Raw genomic sequence first — 21133 nt, 5'->3', positions numbered from 1 at the left:
AGAACAGAGCATACTATATGGTCTGTATCCTAACTTAGGGTACCACTTCCTATCCCCCAAAATCACCTTCAACCAACCAAAGGTATGTGGTGTTGGAACAGATTCACAATAGTCCACTGCATGCAGATTTCCTTACCATCTACTCTGCACAATGCTAGGAATGGGACTAATGATAAAGAAATTGTTTTTTTGTTTGTTTTAAAAGGAGCTGAAGTTTGACAAAGTTCCCATTCTGGAAGTGCCTGGATTGTTTCAGTATAAAAAAACTGAGAAGGGGAGTGGTACAACTTTTAACAATTGTGAAAAGAATTGGTTTGTTGTGGGGGAGGAGTAAAAAAAGTCAATTATTTTTATGTACTCTTGCAGGCCAATATGGACCTAGAGCCTTCAGATATTTCACAAACACAGAGAGACAATATATTAATCTAGGAATGCAGCTACTCCACATATGCAATAACTGCTTCTCAAAGATATTTAAAAGGCAGGTACTTCTCAAGAATCCACAGATTAAAGATTTTATAAATACACCTTCACACAAAATATTGTAACAGGCCTGCAGATTATAAAATGTCTCATATTTCCAAATCATATTGTATTGATTGCAAAGAAGTAATTTCAATCAATGGAAGTATCAGAATAATTCCACTGAAATCTTGAAGCCATTACAGTTTAATGCAGTTTGGCTTTTTGAAAACAAAAAAGAAATAAAAAATCCTGTGTTTAAAACCTTAATGTTAAAAGGAAGGAAATTCTGATTATTTAAGCTCTCTCAGTAGACCTTTCTAACAAAGTGGCAGAGGCTAGCTGTATGACTCCATTCATGTTTGAAAATTTATCCCATTGTGTCCTTGTCCTATATTTCAAGAGCTGGAGAACAGTGGATATTCTTAATATATGTACAACATATGCAGCAATACCTCAAAAATCATGCATAAAAGAGGGAGTGGGTTGTCCTAACTCTGGTTTTCCAAGCTCAATGGAACTGATTAGTTCAAGTCAGTCTCTTAACAGCATAAACTCAAAAGATAGCATATAAGGTTTGTGTGTGTTTGCATGACCTCCAGATTTGATTATTGACCTGAAGAAGAGCTCCGTGTAGCTCGAAAACTTGTCCCTCTCATGAACAGAAGCTGGTCCAAGAAAAGATATTTCCTCACCCACCTTGTCTTTCTAATATCCTGGGACCAACACGGCTACAACAACACTATGAACAACAGATTTGATTATTGCAATTCCTAACTGGGTATGAAGCCACAAACTCTAGCTCCAACTGATGCAAAATAGAGCAGCCAGTCTACTTAGTAACACAGTTAAACAAAACACCAAACCCCAACAACGGAAGAACGACCGACTCCATGAAGTTCACTAGAAACTTTGCTATTGCTAGTGATTTTATCTGGAAGGTGCTAAGAAACTACAGTGATGGGCAACAGTGTAAAACCCTAAGATAGATGGGTTGATCCCTGTGAACTCATCGCCCAAATGCTCAGATTTTTGTACTGGTCCCTTTTGAATACAGAGTCCAGTCCCAGGTCTCTGCCCCGATAGTCAAACCTCTATGGCAGTGGTTCTCAACCTGTGGTCTGAGGAACCCTGGGAGTTCGCAGACTATGTCTAAGATTTCCAAAGGGTTCGCGCTTTCATTCAAAAATGTTGAGGTCTGCAATTGAAAAAAGGTTCAGAACCATTGCTCTAGCTACCAGAGAGATCACCTTCCCCTCCATACTAAACCATAACCTCACATGAGAGTTATTCTGCAGCAAAACAATGAAAAGTCAACTCATGGGGGAGGCAGGTGAGTTCAGGAGATGGAATTTTCACAAGGGTTGGACCTAGGCTGTAGAAGTCTTTCCTGTAACAGGTAAGAATGACCACAGACCTCACCACATTTACAATTAAATGCAAAACTAGCTCCTTCAGCTTAGCTTTCCTACAATAAATTCCTGACATACGAACAATTAAAAAAACCTCTCTAAACCAAGATATTTATCCCACAGGCTGGAAAGAAAGAAAGAGAGAGAGAGATTGTTACAGCCATTTCCATTTTTAAATGCTTGGGAGCTTCACAGATACTAAGGGGATGCTGCCATAGATAAGTACCTATACCCATTAGGAGTGAACTGACTCGGAGGGTGGGGGACAGAGCAAACAGTCTCCCCACTCCCATGGTTTCAGCGAGAGCTCTAATCAGACTGCTGAGTTAGAGCGTTCTGTTACCACACTCACCCTCACAAGTTTATTTATCCTTTTCATGCAGCTCTGTACTTCTGGGGTCCTGCAGGAGCAGATGCACTAGCATACCACTAACATGTCACTGGAGCTTATTTTTACTCAAGAGTGCAAAATCTGTATGTGTTGTGTCCTGGATTTTACTGTCTCTTCTGGATGGCCATGCTCAGAATGCTGCACGGGAGCCAACACTGACAGATTCCTCTGCTATGTCTGCCAGGGGAATCCCGTGATTACTGCTCAAATATTTCTGCCTCAGCATTACTCAGGTAAATCTGTGCTGCTCCCCCACCCCCTTGCTCCAGGTAGCACTGCACAGCGCTTCCGACTAGTTCTCCTTGCTCCCTACCACTTCTCCAGTGCTTCTCCCAAATTCTTAGCAGTCCATAGGGGAATTAATACAGTGCTGGCAGCCATTAGTCTTGCGGCATATCTGCCTAAAATGGGAAAGTAACAAGCCTGAGGTTTTCACCTTGGCTGCATCCTACCTCATATTGCCTTGCCAGTTTCTTCTTTTAAATGGCCATCAAATTTAATTTTGTTTTTAAATAAGGAAAATAATCACCTTCTGATTCTGAGTGCACCTGGACACCAATGGAGCTCAAAAATCACATTCTTTGTAGCTTCTTGGGCAGGACCCATCAGTGTATTTCTCCTTCATTCTGGGACTGTTGCCATCCCATAGAAATTTCCTAAGTCCTGAGAGTTTGGAGGCATTCCTGAAAAATCCTACAGCCCAAGTCTCATGTAGGTGCACCTTGCAGAGACCCTGAGAAGCTAAAGCAGACTACAGGGCAATTTGAGGAGGGAGGCAGTTTCAAAAGGGAAATTTGGGCAAATCTGGACAGGAAGAAGAGAGGGGCAACTTTGGAATACAGGCTGGGCCAGGAAGAGGAAAAGACTAGGAGAGAAGAGCAGAAGGGGAAGAGAGACTTTTTTTTGCAGGGGGTGAGAATGGCAGTGTGCACACAGGAAGAGGAGAAGGACTTAAAGAGATAAAAAGAGTAAACTGGTAAGTAAGTAAGTAAAGTTCAGAGCTATAGAAAAAGCACTGAAATAGACAAACAGCAGGGGAGAAAGGGGAACAGAACTGAAAGAGGAAACCGACTCAGGAAAAGCATTCTATAATAAGAAAGAGAAGGAGAAGGGTAGTGTTAGTCAAAAAATAAACTGCCACTTGAAGTCGGAGCTTAGAAAAATACTGAAAACAAATAAGGAAGAAATTAAAAACAGAAATCATCCCAGTTTAAAATCCATTTATTAATCTAGTTAATCATGGAGAATTAATCCTAGCAGAGCTCCTGCGATTCACCCTCAATTACACCAGTGACTCCTATAGAGATACTCCTGTCTTACACCAGTATAAGCAAGAGACCATGTTAGTATAGTCTGAGCTACTACTGTGATGAGTTGGAGAGGCACTTCTACACCTGTGATAATGGATCCGGTGCAGAAGAAGGCACTGAAGAGTTTTGTGCATTCCACCAGGAGCCAGATGCTGAAGCATGAAAGCTTACGGTTAACCTGGACTCTCTTTATCCAGGTGGCATGCACCTCTTGTGTGCAGAAGCTGATATTTTTCAACCTGGACATACCATCCCAGGTTGGGATTTGGTTACAAGGTTTGCCGGGGAGTTATGTGACATCTGTAGTAGTTTATCCTGGCCCTAGCTGTTATATTTCCTGTGGCAGCATTATAGTTATTGGGGAGTGAAGCTTGGATGTTACCATGCCTGAGGAGATTGAGAGAGGGGATAATGTCTAATCCTCAAATTAATCATCATTAATCTTCTCTGTTAAAGGGGGATGGACCTACAAGAATGTCCAAGCTCTCCTTGCTTGTTTTCCCCAAAAGTAGCCTACATGGGGCTGCAGGCCTTGGAAATGCAGTGACCCAATGAAGCCTTAGGTTTAAGTAGGTTTCTTAGGCTTCTGACAGTTTGGATGCATAGGACTGGAGTGTCAAATGGAGTATAGCAGGCCAGTAAAAACCTACAACAGCTGTTCCCTTCCCCCTAACTTTCACTGACACTAGTTGAGTTTGTCTTTATGTGTTAACTTGTTTGCTTATAATACTGTGGCTACGTGGCCTAAATCTACTGCTTGTGTTGTTCCTCATTTGGCCCTGTTATTTGCAGAAAATTGGATGTAAGGAGGAGGCAATATTGTATGTTTTCCATAGTCTGATAACTCAAAAACTATGCAAGAAAATTAGTTCAAATTTTCTAAAATAAATTACCCTTGAGCTGACACCAAGCAAGTAAAAACTTCATCCCAAAAGGATGAAAAACATTAAGTGACTGACAACAGGGGTTAGAGAAGCAGTAACTTGACAATAACAGTTGCTGTACTGCAATGGCTATATTTACACATTTTATGCCCATGAAAAAAAAAATCCAGTTAAACTCAGTTTATGAGAAATGCGGCCTTTTTCTCATCCAGACTTGTATTCAGTCTTGGTAGACAAGAGCCAGCCTTGCGTGACAGCACTAAAACTACCCATTGTAGTTTAAATGAAAGCTAACCCACATTTTTTCTTTCCCCCCTGCCCTTTCAATTTACAAATCATAGAACGTACATATACAGTGTGCCTAGACAATCAAAATCATGGAGATTTAGCAGATTTCTTTGGCTGCCACTAACTCCCTAGGGCCTGACTCTGCTCTCAGTTACAATGGTGTAAATGAGGAGTACCTCCTTTGAAGCTTGTCAGGAATTTCTCAACAAAACCCAAACTTTCTCAGGACCCGAATGAAGTTTCTGGTTGAAGAAACAAGGCATCTACCCCCGAATAGCCTAGTGGTCAGGCTAGTCTCCTGGAAAGTAGGAGACTCAGATTCAAGTCCCTGTGCTACCTGGAGTAGGGACTTGAACTTGAGCTTTCCATCCACTGGGCTATTGGCTATTCTAGGGTCTCACTCTCTCCCCATCCTGAAAATTTTTAAAAAGGTCTCCATTTTATCCCAATCCGGAACAAAAACAAGCATCAAACTCAAAAATCTACATGAAACAGAATTTTTATTTTCCAGCCAGCAGATTTCCTACTCAGAAATCAATGGAGAAACAGTTGAAAAAAAATGGTGCAAGTGAGATCCGAATCAGGCACAGATTGTCTGTTATATGGTATGTTCTGCAGGTTTATTGAAAAGAACAGGGCTGCATAAAAAAAGGACATGACCATAGTTATGTTTTGCATGTGTATGTTTGCATGGCTTTTGCAATTAAAGTGATTGCACATCACATTTTGTTTGTCAAAAGGGTGAACAAGGTTGAGATGTATGTGGTTTACCATTTTCCCTGACTGAAGTAGTAACAGCTGGGCTCCATTCGAATGAACTTAAAAGTTACATAACAGCTATGTTTAGATGACAAAAATGATATATTTCAATAGTAAACAAAGTGTGTCTGTCATTCCCCACAACACTCCAATTAAACATTATCTTGTGCTGGATTATGGCCCACAGAAGTAGAAAGGTATGTTTAATATAATTTAGGGGTGTGGTTTGCAAAATCCTTTGAGTGTGAGCATTTTAAATTTTTTTTGAAGTTCTACAAAGGTCTGACCACCTCTCTTGTTTGGATGCTAACTACCTAATGGCTAAAAAATTACCCTGAACATCTGTGATCTTTATTTTTTCAAGAAAGGACTTCTGGTTTATTTATTATAAAGTCTTATATTTACGCGCAGCACGCACACACTGTGAACAACACTGTTGGTAACTCCTGTAGGGAATCTCTCTACAAGCTACAAACACATCTTCATTGTTTATCGTCACCCTACCTATTATCTCTCATTCGCCAGTGAGCTGTTGATGTCTGTCTCTGATTGGCCAGCCTCCATCTCCCATTTGTTACATTTTCAAACAAGCATCTTTGTGCTTTTCCTACATGGCTGCTCATGCTTAGGAGAAGCTCCCTGTAAATATGAGCAATGCTACCTCATTGACTTCCTTCAAACCACGCCTCAAAACTTTCCTTTTCCATGACACCGACAAAAAATATTTGCAACAGTTAAGTTGCTGATGTGCTGAGACCGCTGCCTATCATGCTAGCCAATACTGTTTCATTGTTTCCTTGAACTCCCCTGTCTGTCTGTATCTATCTGTTATCTCTTATCTTATACTTAGATTGTAAGCTCCTTGGGACACGGACTGTTTGTTTGCTTGGTTGTTTTTTGCTGATATTTTGTGTTTTTACAACTCCCAGCAGAGTGGGGTCCTGATCCATGACTATGGTTCCTAGGCACTACAGCAAGACAAATAATAAATTAGATCATTATTGTTATTTATCTTGCTTGGTTTTACAACCCAGTTTTGATGCAGAGTCAGGCAGGTGGAGGAATGTCCTATCATGAATTCCAGGATCAGCAAAGAGAATACTGGCTCAGCAAAAGAGGATATCTGTTTTTCCATTGGGAAAGGACTGGCAACTTACTTAATATCAACATTCCTCAAAAGTCAAGCCAGCAACAGCACAGCAGAAATGTACAAAAACCTGTTTTACCCAATGCTACAAAGGAATATACGACAGGAAAGCAGCTGGGTCTGAAATCAGATACAACAGGAGCAATATGCATCACAGAGAACAGCAGTGCCAGAAATGAAATCTGAAATGCTTTTATCACATGGCAAGACCTGTCAGTCACCAGGGTTCGTACAGCTCTAAAATCAAATTCTACATTGTAAGTGTTTTAATCACAGCTTGTGTGAACACATCACTGGTTCTCTTCAGAAAAATATATTTGAACTAAACAAGCCAGCATGTTCAATCAGTTTTCTGTCTAAAGTGGAAATATCAGAATATTAATACACAAATTGTCTGATCAGTGCTAACATCTGCAATAAGCTTCAACCTGCAATAGGCTCCATTTTCCCTTGAGATTGGCATACATAATTTCCATTACAAATGAGAATTATGTGCTCTTATTATGGGGAGAAGAAAGCCCAATTATCTATAATGTGTTTTTAACATTCAGTTCTAGGGCACTTGTTTAATTTTTTAAGTGAATTTAGTGCTTGTGAGAAGTGCCAGATTGACAGCTCCAGAAACTAAAGTCCTATTTGTCTACAGGGCAGCACAAGTGAAAATGAAATCTTCCTACCAGGCTACTTGGATCTGACCTGGGGGGGACCACCTTTAGGTCTGAGAGAATGGTTCGGTTGTTCTATGCACATTGAACTGCTAGCCTTTCTGATAAAGCTGCCAACCGGTAGCAGCTCATTGTCTGGCATTTATTCTAGTCAGATTCTTATAAAAATACCATGGGTATTTTATGCCTTGAGCAGTTTCCTATAAAGAAAAGCAAGGATATTTTCAGAGAGGAACATTTGAATCACCACACTAAATCAGACCTGAGATCTATCTAGGCCAATCTATCTATTCTGTCCCCAACAGTGATCAGTACAAAATGGTTCAGAGGAAGATACAGGAACCCTGCAGTAGGCAGAAGTGGGATACGGTTCCCTCCACCCCCTATCATCCTGGTCTCCAAATATTACAGATTGCTTAAGCCCTGAAGTATAAGGTTTAACACCCCTTCCAAATTTTTTGTTAGCATTCACTATTATAACTCTGGATATTCTGGACAGCCATATAAATGTCCGTTCTCTTTTAGAAATGTATTAAATTATTCATCTAAATGACTTTGTGGCAATGAGTTCCATGGGCTAATTATACATTACATAAAAAAGTATTTCCTTTTGTCCGTTTTGCATTTGCCACCTTTCAATTTAATCGAATGTCCCTGTTGTTCTTGTGTTGTACTACCGGAAGAAGAGACATTCCTAATGGTGTGTAAAATATTCTCTGAAGGTTTGTTTCATTGGTCAAACACAACGGAATCTTTAACAGTAAACTCTGGAACAACCTTCTTGTTTACTCTCGTTTCACGCTGTGTAACTGTGCACATACCAGCATACATACCAGCATAAGAGCTTCACAGACTCCAGTGTAAATTCTCTTTCTTCCTAATTCAATTGTATATTATTATTTGTATTACAGTAGCGCTGACTAACGCTGGAGCCCCACTGTACTAAGACCTGCCTCAAAAAGCTTGTAATTTAATAGACAAGGCAGAGAAAGAATAGGAGAGGAAATAGAGGAACAGAGCGGTGAAGTGACTTGCCAGGAGGGCAGGCACCAAATTAGGAGCTGATCTGGGAATAGAATCCAGGTTTCCTAACTCCCAGGGTCAATGCTCTATTCAGTAGACCATACCGCCTCTAATCTTGCCTTTGGCATTCAACAGAAACGAAAAATCTGACCATGACTGATTGCTTTCCTGCCATGGTACAAAGAAAGAAACCAAAAGCATAAAGATTTTTAGTTCCTAAATGGCTGCTACTCCCTCTCTGATTTCCAGAACTCACACAGTGGCTGGCACATATAAGGGATGGTATCAAGAGACTACAGTAGTATAGAAGAAACAATACTAGTACCTGTGTTAAGACTCCAGCATTCCCAGTGTGAATTTGGTATTTCCAGATACCAGAGCAGAGTCAGTATGAGCTGAGTGCTCACACAGTTAATGAGGGCCATGCATTCTCTCCTGAGCACATACTAACCTGTACAATGTACACTAGAAATGGGGAAGCAACACCATACGCACAGTTCTAATGAAGACTGTGCACAATGCCATAGCTAAAGTAATCTACCTCTCCTGTCCCTCTGACAATTTCACCTTCTTCTTCAAAAACCTTCATTGGCTCCCTGTGCCTTACAACATCAACTTCTAGGTCCTCATCTTTACCTTCCAGGCCCGTTCATAATCTTACATTTCTGATCTTATTTCCTTCTATTCACTCCTTATTCTCCTCCCAGTCTTCTCACCTACACTGCCTCTTTATCTTTCTCCCAGTCTCAGCTTCATGCCTTCCAGTGTTACCCCATAGCTCAATAGCCTTCTTCTCCAAACTCTGTCTCCCCCTCTTTCAAATCCACTTCTTTCAGGAACACTTTTCACCTTTTCCTCACAAATAAGTGTCTCTGCATGCTTCTCCCAGCTTCGTGAACTATTCTTCTGTTTCTTTGCTGACAATTGTAGGATCTTTGAGGCAAGGATGAGGTCTTACACAGTGCTTTTAGCTTGTGATTGCAAACGAAACCTTCCAAACAAACTGAGTGCAAACTCATGTAGTGTTCTCTTTCTGAGGCCTTGTCTTGACTCAACTGCTGTCTCTCTCGAGTGTTTGCTCCTAACTTGAGTCCCATCCACACACAAACCCCCTTCACTCAAGTGTGATTTTGCCCATTGTGTGTGGGGGGGGGAGGAGTACAGGCTCAAGTGCCACTAGTAGTCCAATAAACTGTGCCCAGAAAGGACAGCCGAGTTCACCCAAAGCTCACTGAGAAAAAAAAATTCATAGAGCAGCTCAGCTTACTGCAGCGGAAAGTATGAGATGCGTCCCCAGAAATCTCAATGCCACACTCGAGAGTGCAGCGCCAGTGTAGACACAGCGGCTTGAGTGTTATTTTGCGGTGTGTTGCTGTTATTTGAGCTAGGCTAACGCGCTGTGAGTAACCCAAGTGTCGGTAATGTGAGTTAACTTTGCAGTGAAGACATACCTGCAGGCAACCCAAAACAGCAGCTCTGGAAAAAGTGTGAACCATTTCCATTTGTCACAATAGCGTTTTAACTTTGAAATCTAGTGACAACAATGCCAATATCCATGTTAACTATTTAAATGATGATAATTTTAGAAATAGCCTGATGTGCATGTCCCACAATCCTAAATTGCCTCCCACACCTTCCCAGGTGAAAGAAGTCATAGAATCATAGAATATCAGGGTTGGAAGGGACCCCAGAAGGTCATCTAGTCCAACCCCCTGCTCGAAGCAGGACCAATTCCCAGTTAAATCATCCCAGCCAGGGCTTTGTCAAGCCTGACCTTAAAAACCTCTAAGGAAGGAGATTCTACCACCTCCCTAGGTAATGCATTCCAGTGTTTCACCACCCTCATAGTGAAAAAGTTTTTCCTAATATCCAATCTAAACCTCCCCCACTGCAGCTTGAGACCATTACTCCTCGTTCTGTCATCTGCTACCATTGAGAACAGTCTAGAGCCATCCTCTTTGGAACCCCCTTTCAGGTAGTTGAAAGCAGCTATCAAATCCCCCCTCATTCTTCTCTTCTGCAGGCTAAACAATCCCAGCTCCCTCAGCCTCTCCTCATAACTCATGTGTTCCAGACCCCTAATCATTTTTGTTGCCCTTCGCTGGACTCTCTCCAATTTATCCACATCCTTCTTGTAGTGTGGGGCCCAAAACTGGACACAGTACTCCAGATGAGGCCTCACCAATGTCAAATAGTCCAAAGGGTGAGTTGTTACTTGGAAAAAAGGTGTGTTCTTAACCTGTGTTAGCTAACACATGGTAAATAACATGGGGATAAAACCAGGATGAAGACAAAGCAGTGTGTAGTTTTCACACAAGTTAGCAGGTCGAAGTTACCTCTTGGTAACTAACATGTGTTAAGAACATACCTTTCTGCCTAATGAAGAGAAGGTCTAAGTGTCCTCTCTCCAGCTTCCCAAATCTTCAGCTTCATTCCCACTCCTGGCACTTTAGCTATGCAGTTATGCATTTCAATAAAAAATACTGCAGCAACTTGAAAATTAAAAATATAGATGCAGCATAGAACAAACAGAATTTAGTATCAAATTAAATAAGGGGTGAGACTGTGGTGATTATATTATCCATTTTCATATATAATTTTAAAATCGAGGTTTTTACTGAATGTATCTGCACCTGCCACAGAATCTCTACTCTGTTGTAGAAGTCATGTCAAACTTGCTATGGAGTATATGGAGCCTTGGTAACAATTCTGGATAGATACAAGCGGAACATTTTCTGGATATGGGGAGGTTTTTGCATGTACAAAGCGGTGTTCTTTGGCCTCTGAGAATGACAACAGCATCACTGAAGCAGCACGTTTAATAGATACAAGGTAATAAGCAATAAAGGTGTCTGATTTTGCCAGACCTGTGGGAAGATGACTTCTCAGCAGAGTAATAGGTCTTTTCTGACATCTAAAGATTTTTCATAAAGGAAATATTCTTCTGTTACAGATAGAAGGTTAGATTGTCTAAGCTGTCCTGTCCTACTTTTTGACTGATGGCAAAATCCATATGCTTAAGCATACTTACAAATGAAAGATGGGCTCTTCTTTCACTGGTTGTGATGCTCTGGGAGTCTCTGCAGCTATTACTGGCTCAGTTTTTTTTTTTAAAAAGTTGTTCTTTGCAATGTTCATTGTCTGTTTCCTGCGGTGCTGTTGGCCTGGGAACTGGAGAGGAGGAGGAGAACAATGAAAATCAGGAGCTCCATTTTCCACCGCCTTGAACCTTGTGCAGTTGCCTACCGCTCTGCAATGGGCTACCAACCCAGACTGGAAGTCTTTTGCACTTCCTGAGTTCAGGCATAAGTCATTGCACAGGATTCAAAGCAGTGGTGAATCAGGCCAAGTCTTAAGCCATTTTTATAGCAGCATGCAGTCAGGTTTTTACAGAGGTGCAAGTCACGGTGCTTGTCTGACACCCAGACTGCAAATCCCTTTAGCAATAATTACAAAAAGCCCCAAACATAAAAACTTTCGTTATTTTTACAGTTGGCCCATTTTCATATTTAAAGACCAGTTTTTTAGAGGACTTTACTTACTTAGAGGGCAGAGACTCCATGTTCTAGTACCTACACTACGTGCCCAAAATAGATCCTGTAGGGTCATAAACATCAAGTAACAATTCCCAAATAGCACCAGGTGCATTCTGGAGGTACCTCAGGCCCCAGAATAAAAGTAAATTGCCTCTAAAGCCGCATCTGCTAGACGAAAAGAGGATTTATGAGTCCCACTGATGGGCAAGGAATTGACAACCTTGAAGACATTTCTAGAGGATTTAGAAGGATGCCAACCTCAAAACACTTAGGACTAGGGGAGCCAGCAAACCAGTTAGCCCAGGGCCTGCTGGAAGAAAACTATGGTTCAAAAAAGCATGGCCAGGTTCACCCAAAAGATCAGTAAAGCTCAACAACTCTTTCTGCAAAGCAGGGCTGAATTTTGGGCTAGTTACTAAATCTGAAAACAGATGATTTGTCTGGTTTCATGTTCCACTCCAAAAGCCGTAATAGGAACTTTAACGAGCACAAGTGATCAGGACTTCTGTTTTCTATCTCAACGCAGAGATGCCACCTCCGTCAGCACAGTGTCTCCTAGCAATATGCTGAGAAGTGACTTCCTGGGAAGACGGTTTGCAGAATGACCCTCACCACTGTAATTTCCTGTGGAGTTTTCCCTCTAAGAGAGTCTGACCATCAGAAGGAAACATAGCTCACATCCATGCACATACAAATCCCACTTCACAAAGACATTATGCTTTATTATCTTACACTTTAAATCCCCACTTTAGTCACTGCACCACACAATGAACTTCCATAAAGGGCCTCTCACTGACTCCTGTGTAACTCAGGTGTAATTCCACTGAAGTCAGTGGAGCTGCTCCGGAGTAAAACGTGTGTGTGAGAGGAGAATCAGGCCCTCAGTAATTTTCTTTGTATTTCCTCACCACTGGTTTAAAGTGGTGTCCTTAACTGACATCAGGGTTGAAAGCTTTTACAAATTGATAGGTTCACAAAATACAAGAGAAGAAAAGCTGTAAGAGAATAACTACTATCAGCAGCCATTCAAGACACAAAGACAGTTTTCCAGGTAGAAAATAGCAGCTTCTCCATCTTTTTTTGTTAGCAATTTTCTGCAGATTGAAAAATCAAGATGAATATTGGCCTGTTGTTATCCACAAACCCCTAATTTATTGCAGCAAGGCTACTTTTCACTGGCATCTTCTCTGCACTGGGATTGTTTTACCTATTTATTATTGGTCTTGTGACCATGTCCAGAATTGCCAGTCAGGATCAGGACTCATTATGTACAAATATATGCAGATACAGCCCCAGCCCCAAAGAGCTTACAGTCTAGTTTAAGACAAGAGGATGTAACAAACAGCTAGAGGAAAGGAGGTGAGAAGATGACGATAACCATAATATGATGTGTTTACATAGAGAGGCAGTGTGGCCTATTGGGAAGAGCACTGGACTGGGACTCAGGAGACCTGGACTCTGTTCCTGACTGCTGCTGGCCTGTTGGATGACGTTAGGCAAGTTGCTCTGCTTCTCTGTGCCTCAGTTTCCCCATCTGTAAATGGGGATAATGATCCTGACCCCCTACAGCTCTCTGAGATCTACTGATGAAAAGTGCCATTGAAGAGCCAGGTTTTGGGCTAGTTACTAAATCTGAAAACAGATGATTTGTCTGGTTTCATGTTCCACTCCAAAAGCCGTAATAGGAACTTTAACGAGCACAAGTGATCAGGACTTCTGTTTTCTATCTCAACGCAGAGATCTATGTGCTCCACTTAATCATTTCAAATAGTTTAAAAGTGGTTATTATGGTTTTAATAAATAATAATCAGCAGTTCCCTCTAGCCCCTAGCTAGCCTTTATCAGTTGGTATAATGGTAGTGGGGGGGTTGGGGGGAGAAGGTAGTTTCTTTACAGATGTGTTCTAACAGGCCATTCCATGTGTAAAGAGCAATGTGGAAGAATTGAAAAAGTGCTTGAGGGAGAATTGGACAAGTGGGCAGAGGAGGTGAGCATCACTGAGAGCAGAGGGTGACTGCGTGGTATACAAGAACAGATACATAAGGATGGGCAAAGCTGCAAAGAACCTTAACAGTGAAGATAACTTGAACTTGATGTGGCCACAAAGAAGAGCCACTGGAAGGATTCAAAGAAGGTGATGGAGAGACAGCACCAGAGCAGCTGTGTTTGAAATGGACTGAAGTGGGTGATGTGGTGTCCAGAAAGTAGTCAAAACAGAAGGTGATGAGGGCCTAGCTGAGAGAGTATTAGCTGTGCTGACAGACAGAACAGACTGGATCTAAGAGATGCTATGGAGGAAGCAACAGCAAATTTGGGATGCATGGAGCAAAAGAGGGAAGAGAGAGAAGGGGAAGATGCTGATGCCATCAACAGTGACAGAGAAAGGCGAGCAGAAGGAGAGGAAGAAAAGTTCCATGTTTGCCATGTTAGTTTTAAATTGATGATGAAACATTCAGGAGATGTCAGAGAGAAAGGCCAACATGTAGGCCTGGATGGTGGGAGTCAGATCAGGAGTGGAAAGGCAGATTTGTGGATTGCTGACATAAAGTTGTTAATGGAAGCTGTGTGAGATGAAAAAAATATCTAGAGAGGGTACAGAGCAAGGACAGATCTCCGTGGAGGTAAGAAACAGAAGGAGGATCACCATCCACTGAAGGGTCAACCAGAATGGTAGGAGGATAACTAGGAGAGGATGGATTCATGAAAGCCAAGGGAGTGTACGGGTTCAAAAAGCCTGGTATGATTTAGAACTTGTTGGGAATTTTCTGATTACATGTTTTTGATGGAAAGTGCCATTTCTACTACATGTAACTGGGGGGGGGAGGGGAAGGGGGATTCTGATTTTACTGAATTTTTCATTTTCCATTAGGAAAAGCAAAGCAAAATTTCATTGAGTAAGTTCAATCCAGATCAAAATATTTCTTTTTGTTGAATGGAAGCAAAACTTTGTTACAAGTCAACATTAAACTGCATCTACTTATGCTTCTGCAGTGTTTCATGGGAGCTATAGTTTGGGTTTTTCATTCCCTCATTTGCTTCTCTGCGGAAGGCTCTCGGCCTGGACTACATCTTTCATGATGCACTGCAGCCTTCCCTTTAACCAAATTATGTGGTGCATCATGGGAGATGTAGTCCAGCCAAGGAACCTGGCCCATAGGCAGATGCAACTGAAAGCTGAACACTCTCACAACATTGTTTCAATTTGATTCAGCACACTAAAACACAACATTTCAGTTCAGGATTGTCAAAGTGTTCCAATCAAAAATGTCAAAACAGAAGTCTGGCATTTCAAAATAGGATTTTTTTGGAAATGTTCATTCCATAAAAATGTTGATAGGTTGAGTTTTTGCCCCACTTCAGTATGAAAATAATAAAGCATTGGAATTTCCTGTGGATGGAAATCCTGATTTTTGCTCAGCTCTAGAATGCTTAATTGTATCAAAAGCAGAAAAGTGAAGGAGGATGAGAAGGTGTCTTGAGATCTCACCATGCAGAGGTCATTAAGGATCTTAGCGAGAATAAGTTCAGTGGAGTAAAGATGGCAGAAATCAGACCAGTTGGAGTTGGAGGAGAACCTGAAACAGCAATTGTAGGCAGTACACTTGAGCACAGAGATGAAGGGAAGACAGGATATAGGGTGCTAGCTGACAAGGCAGGTGGGGTTAAGAGAATGGGTTGTTTTAGGAAGGGAGAGGCCAGAGAATGTTTTTATTGTGAGTGGGAGGAACTGGAGTCTATATAAAAATATAAAGCAAATATACTTCATGTACAGGAACTCTGAGTTTGGGTTTTTGGACTACCCACTCTCCTCCTTCCCCAACTCTCCCAGAAGACTACAGTACAGTAAAATCTCCCTCTAGCTCTGTATGTTACTACTTAGCAGAGCAATCCCTTTCATATCCTTCAAAGTTTCATCTTATTCATTGAACATTATCAGTGATCCCCAGAGTTCTAATTTATATCCTATTACAGTAGTACAGGGGAATTAAATTAACAGATGCCAAGCCAGTTGCCCAAGAAGTTTTACCAAAGAAGTCTTTGAAATTTAGTATGAGTGAACATGTATGCAAAGGGAAAAAAATAGTGATATTAAGATTTCTTTTAAAAGCTGTAGCAGGTTCACAAATTCATGTATTCCACTTTAGTTTGGCAGTAGCTTACGTCCCTAAATACAAAGTTTTTTTATTCTTCTTGTGAGTGAAAAATGGTAAAATGTACATTTTAAAGCAAGTTATGCACCTAAATTCAAGTTTCCCCCTATTCATAAAATCTTAAACACAGATGAAGAATACCCCTCAACTTCCAACTGTGTTTCTCATGAGAGTACAGGTCTCAAAAAGAAAGGATCTCAGTTTAGCTCTGATCTTATCTCATATTCAAAATGGGAACATCTTAATTTTTTTAATGCCAACAGGCACTCTTGCTCCAAGCAGAAACTTAATTTGAAATTTTGAGTTTTTCTTTTTATCATACAATTTAGACTATTGATATTTACAGGAACAGATTGCTGAGCAATATGAAAGACCACTAGTGAAGTAAGAATGCTACTGTAACTCAAAAGACTAGAGGATAAACTAGAAGTTCCCTACATTTGTTTTTGAAAACATCATATGCCCATGGAGAACTCCCACTATATTCCCTGGATTATTAAATGCACTTAATCAAGAACAATAATGCAATAAATCCATCCCTTGGAAACAAAAGTGAAATATTGATGACGATGGGACCTTCACTGATGCACTGGCCAGTGAGCTGGCCCACGGGCTTACATTAGTGGGGAAACCGAGGCAGAAACTGGGTCTGATGCCAGGTATGGGGTGATCCTTTCACAATATACTTGAGTTTCACTTTGTGTTTTGGGTTCCAATGAATTTTCAAAACAAATCCGATACTGAATTGTTTTAATTTCTTTGTGTGTCAAAAGCACACAAAACTGTGGGTGCACCCACACTAGGGGGAAAAAAGTGGTGGTGGGATTTAACCACATGTTATCTGACACTCACATGGCTTCAGTGCGAAACCCCACAGCTAAGAACCCACTGTTCCCCAAACTAGTTCACTGAGAGAGCCTAAGTGACTTTACCTCATCCTCATTCCCCCTTCCTGTACAGATCAGAAGGAAAGGCAACGCATATCACAAGAATCCAGTCACACTGCTTTATATTACGGAGTTCAGGCTTACGTTGAAGATTAATACAGAGCATATGTAACAGATATAACAGGCCAGGACAGACGAAATAGAAAGGACAAGACAATAGAAGTGAGCCACTAAAGAAGATATTTTTTAATAAAATTACAATTTACACTAGAAGTCAGGAAATCCCATTAAGAGAGGCATTTATGATAATAAATGCTTCAGTGGCTGCCACTATTAACATCATTATAAGAGTTAATTATCTCTATATATCATATTCACTGAAGGTTTTGTTATCTCTAAAACATGGCCCTATCCATGAAGTTGAGGTCCAGATCCAAAATTCCTCAAGAGCTGAGCAGCCACCCTCTGAGCGTACACCTACACAGCAACTAGACATCTGCGGCTGGCCCATGCTAGCCGACTCAGGCTCAGGTTGTGGGGCTGTTTCATTGCTGTGTTGGCTTCCAGGCTTGGGTTGGAGCCCAGACTCTAGGACCCTGCAAGGTGGGAGAGTCCCAGATCTTGGGCTCCAGCCCAAGCCCAGAAGTCTACACAGCAATGAAACAGCCCCACGAGTCCAAGTGAGCTGGCACAGGCTAGCCGCGGGTTTTTCTTTGCTGTGAAGACATACCCAGTGTGTCAGTAACAACCATCATTAATGTAATTTCAGCAACATTCTTGTTCTCCAAAGGGAAGTGTAAATTACCCCCCACCCCTTTTCAAGAGAGTCACTCTCCTGGATGATCTGTAGAATAGTTTTGTCAGAAGCTCCAGAAGAGGCCACAAGTATTTCTCTGACATTCAGAGGAAAGGTTGTTGCAGCTTTTCTTGATGTGAGCAGACGCAGCCTTTGAACTATCCTTTTGATCTCTGCTTCACTGTAGCACAGTAAGCTATTGATATTTACAAAGTTAATTTCCAGAACAATATGAAGAATAGAAGAATGGCCATACTAAATCAGACCAATGGTCCATCCACTCCAGTATCCTGTTCTTCAACAGTCACTGGAGCCAGTTACTTCAGAAGGAATGAGGGAAGAAGATGGAGAGAAATTGACAGGTGTGTGAGGAGCTTCAGGGAAGGAAAAAGCTGCCCTGACTGAAAACATGGCCACAGCCTATGCCGAAATGCTGAGGGGGGAAAGAGGGAATAAGGGGAAAGTCTGATATATATTTAGGCCTAGGAGAATTTGATTTTTAGAATTTCAGAAGATATCAAATGTTCATTTCAGCATTTTTTCAATTTTTAATTAATGTAAATTTTCACAGTTGAGCAAAATTATGGGTTTTAAGCACTTTTTGTTTTTATTAATATAAAATGTTCACAATTGCAGGAAATTATGGATGGGGGTCAGACAGCAGGGTTATTCACAGACATTGATTTCAAAAAGTTCAAGCTTTAGAGCAGTTAAAACAAATTGTCAACATCACATGTCAAAATATACAAAGTAAATATCCTGATATCAAACTCAAATAAGTCCTCAGGGAGCATTTTTCTTACTTTGCCTAGCTGTAATTTTCAATTTTTATTAATGGAAATATTTTTTCAGTTTGTGTATGTACAGTGAAATCAATGCTTACTGACATTTACTATAATCTAATCCTTGCAAGCCTATATATACATACCTATACACACAGATTACAAATTAGACAGATTTCAATAATCAAACAATATAAATATATAATAACTGGAGTCTACTTTCCTGAATGGGTTTCATTTTACAATGCAGATAAAAGAAATGCTGTGTTTTGTTTTAGCTGAGACACAAATCATGCTAACATCTTGAGGCGGCATATTCACCATCAAATGCTTCCTGACATCTCATTTGTCTATTTTACCATAAAATTGACTTTTGCATGATTAATTACGAAAAATAAACCTAAAATGCTTTTATGCATCTTTACTTCACAGCCAAGATCAAACTGTTTTGCAATCCAAAAAGGTGCTACCAATAAATTAACGTGCCCAAAGATCTTTTGCAAGTAACTTTGCATTGGTGGGCTTATCTAGGAGTTTATGAAGCTATGCCTTCTATTATGTCATTGCAAGCTCACGGTATCTGGTCACATCCAGTCTACACTCCTCATTTTATATCATAATAGCGTATAAAAGCTTGTGAGTGGATCAGCTCATCACCAGCACCAACTCGTGGCTGGAGGTGGCTTGGCAGCTGTCTCTCTCTGCTGGGGTCTGCTGTCACTGGTTGCTCAACCTCTACAGTGGCCTGTCTCTTCCTGTGACTTGGCCCTCTGGCCAGGTCCATAGGTGTGGGAACTAGAGGTGTGGGGGTGCTGTAGCACCCCCAGGTTTTGCACAGGGCCCTAGCTGCCAGCCCCAGCCTCAGCCCCCTTACCCCTTTCCAGGTTCCCCGCTCCCGGAGACATGGCCCTGCTCCCAGCCCCAGCTCGGAGGGGGGGGGGAGGTTAGGGGGCACGGACGGGGTAAGGGGGCTGGCTTTCAGCACCGCCACTATTAAAAAAAGTGTTCCAGTGGTACTGGCCAGGTCATTTCAAAATCTCTTCCCTTCCGGGGTAGTTTGTAAACAAAAAGCAAGGGGAGCTTACACAATACACCCAAGTTAGTAAGACAGCAAGGAATGATTCCCCCTCAGGGTGAATCAGGATCAGGCCCTCCCTTCCTTCAGGCAGTGGTTGTCAAGAAAGCTCCTGCCTTTCCTCGGCCCTTTCCTTAGGAATTGAGGGTTGGAGATTTGTTCCCTTCCCTCGTCTGCCCACCAGTGAGCTGTTTTGCTCCCTTTTCTACTCCTGGGGGAATTCTGTGCCAAAAAATTAAAAATTCTGTGCACAACATTTTAAAATTCTGCAAAATTCTGCATATTTTAGTTGTCAAAATCACACAATATAATCATGCCAGTTTCAATTATTTTGGTAATTTATTTCAAAATACCTGCCAGCAAGTATGTCTGTAACAATACAGACAACAAAAAAGACTACGGAATTTTTTTTTTTTAGGACAGATAGATTCCTTATGAGGCATATTAATACAGAACACTGAGTAATAATTAGTTCAAACTACTATACAGAACCGTATTTCCTGCACCCCTCAGAAGCAGTGCTAAGGCATGGGAGAGTCAGGGGTAAGAGAGGAGCTGAGTGAGAGGGAAGTAATTGCTGGGAAGTAACCTGGGAGTAAACCTGGGGGGTTGTTGGGTGTGGGTGGGAGAAGTATGGAACAGGGGTTTGCGGGGGGAGGAGGGTTTGTTAAGGAGTTGGGGAGCCTCTCCCATGCAGACCCTGGCTGACCTCTAGCCTCTCCCATTCAGTCAGGCACATCTGCCCCTGTCCCCATGTGTCCCTGCACACGCCCCACCTCAGCATCCCCTACCCATGTGTCCCTGTACCCTCATTCAGCCACCCTTCCTTCCCCCATTCACATGTGTCACTGCACTGCCGCTCAGCCCCCCTCCACCCCTGTCCCCCATCCCCATGTGTCCCTGAACCCCACTCCTATTCATCCCCCACCCAAATCTGTCCCCCCGACTAGCCTTTCTCAACCCCAGTTTGTGACACACACCCCAACTGCCCCGTGTGCCCCATGCTGTCCTGCCTGCTGTTCTAGCACCACAAAAGGCATAATTGCAGCACCTCTCTGGCAGAATGTATTTTCTGTGGAGAAAAAAAATTCTGTAGAGGACATGAATTCTGCGTGTGCACAGTGGAGCAGAATTCCCTCAGGAGTACTTTTAATTCCTCCTCCAGCCTGTGCATGCCTCACAGGTGTGATGGGGCAAAGCTGACTGAGCCCAGAGCAGCTCCTTAATCCCTTGCTGTCCAGTGTGGGGTTTGTACATCCCATCACAGAGCTCTAGTCAAGAACCACGACCCCATTGTGCTAGGTGCTATACAAACACAGAAAAAAGATAGTCCTTGACCCAAAGAGTTTACAAATCTGCTACTGCTCTGTAGAAGCTAAAATCTATCTATTTGCCATACCCTAGAAACAGCACAATCATTCACCTTGTGCATGTAAAACAGGGAAGATGGCTATTCCTATCCTGATCCCTCCAAACTGCCATAGAAGGCCACTCTCTAATTCCTCTGCACAAAGAGATGAGAGGCACTCAGATACTATAGTGATGAGTATGGAATAAAAACCTTG

The 21133-nt window shown here is 41.7% G+C and overlaps 1 protein-coding gene across 4 annotated transcripts in view; it reads right to left on the bottom strand.

Moving 5' to 3' along the window:
• MTUS2 (microtubule associated scaffold protein 2) overlaps positions 1–21133 on the bottom strand; it is a 489829-nt gene that overhangs the window by 443554 nt on the left and 25142 nt on the right. For 3 of the 4 annotated variants that reach the window (XM_075127651.1, XM_075127661.1, XM_075127639.1), the window contains exon 3: positions 11373–11512. The exons of the other annotated variant lie outside the window; for it this stretch is intronic. The gene's annotated coding sequence lies outside the window, so the exon portion shown is untranslated. The remainder of the gene's footprint in view (positions 1–11372; positions 11513–21133) is intronic. 4 annotated transcript variants of the gene reach the window in all.

This window comes from Caretta caretta, chromosome 1 (genome assembly GCF_965140235.1).
Source record: "Caretta caretta isolate rCarCar2 chromosome 1, rCarCar1.hap1, whole genome shotgun sequence".
NCBI lineage: Eukaryota > Metazoa > Chordata > Testudines > Cheloniidae > Caretta > Caretta caretta.
Note: the sequence above shows the minus strand (reverse complement) of the source record. Positions and strands in the feature narration are given on the sequence as shown.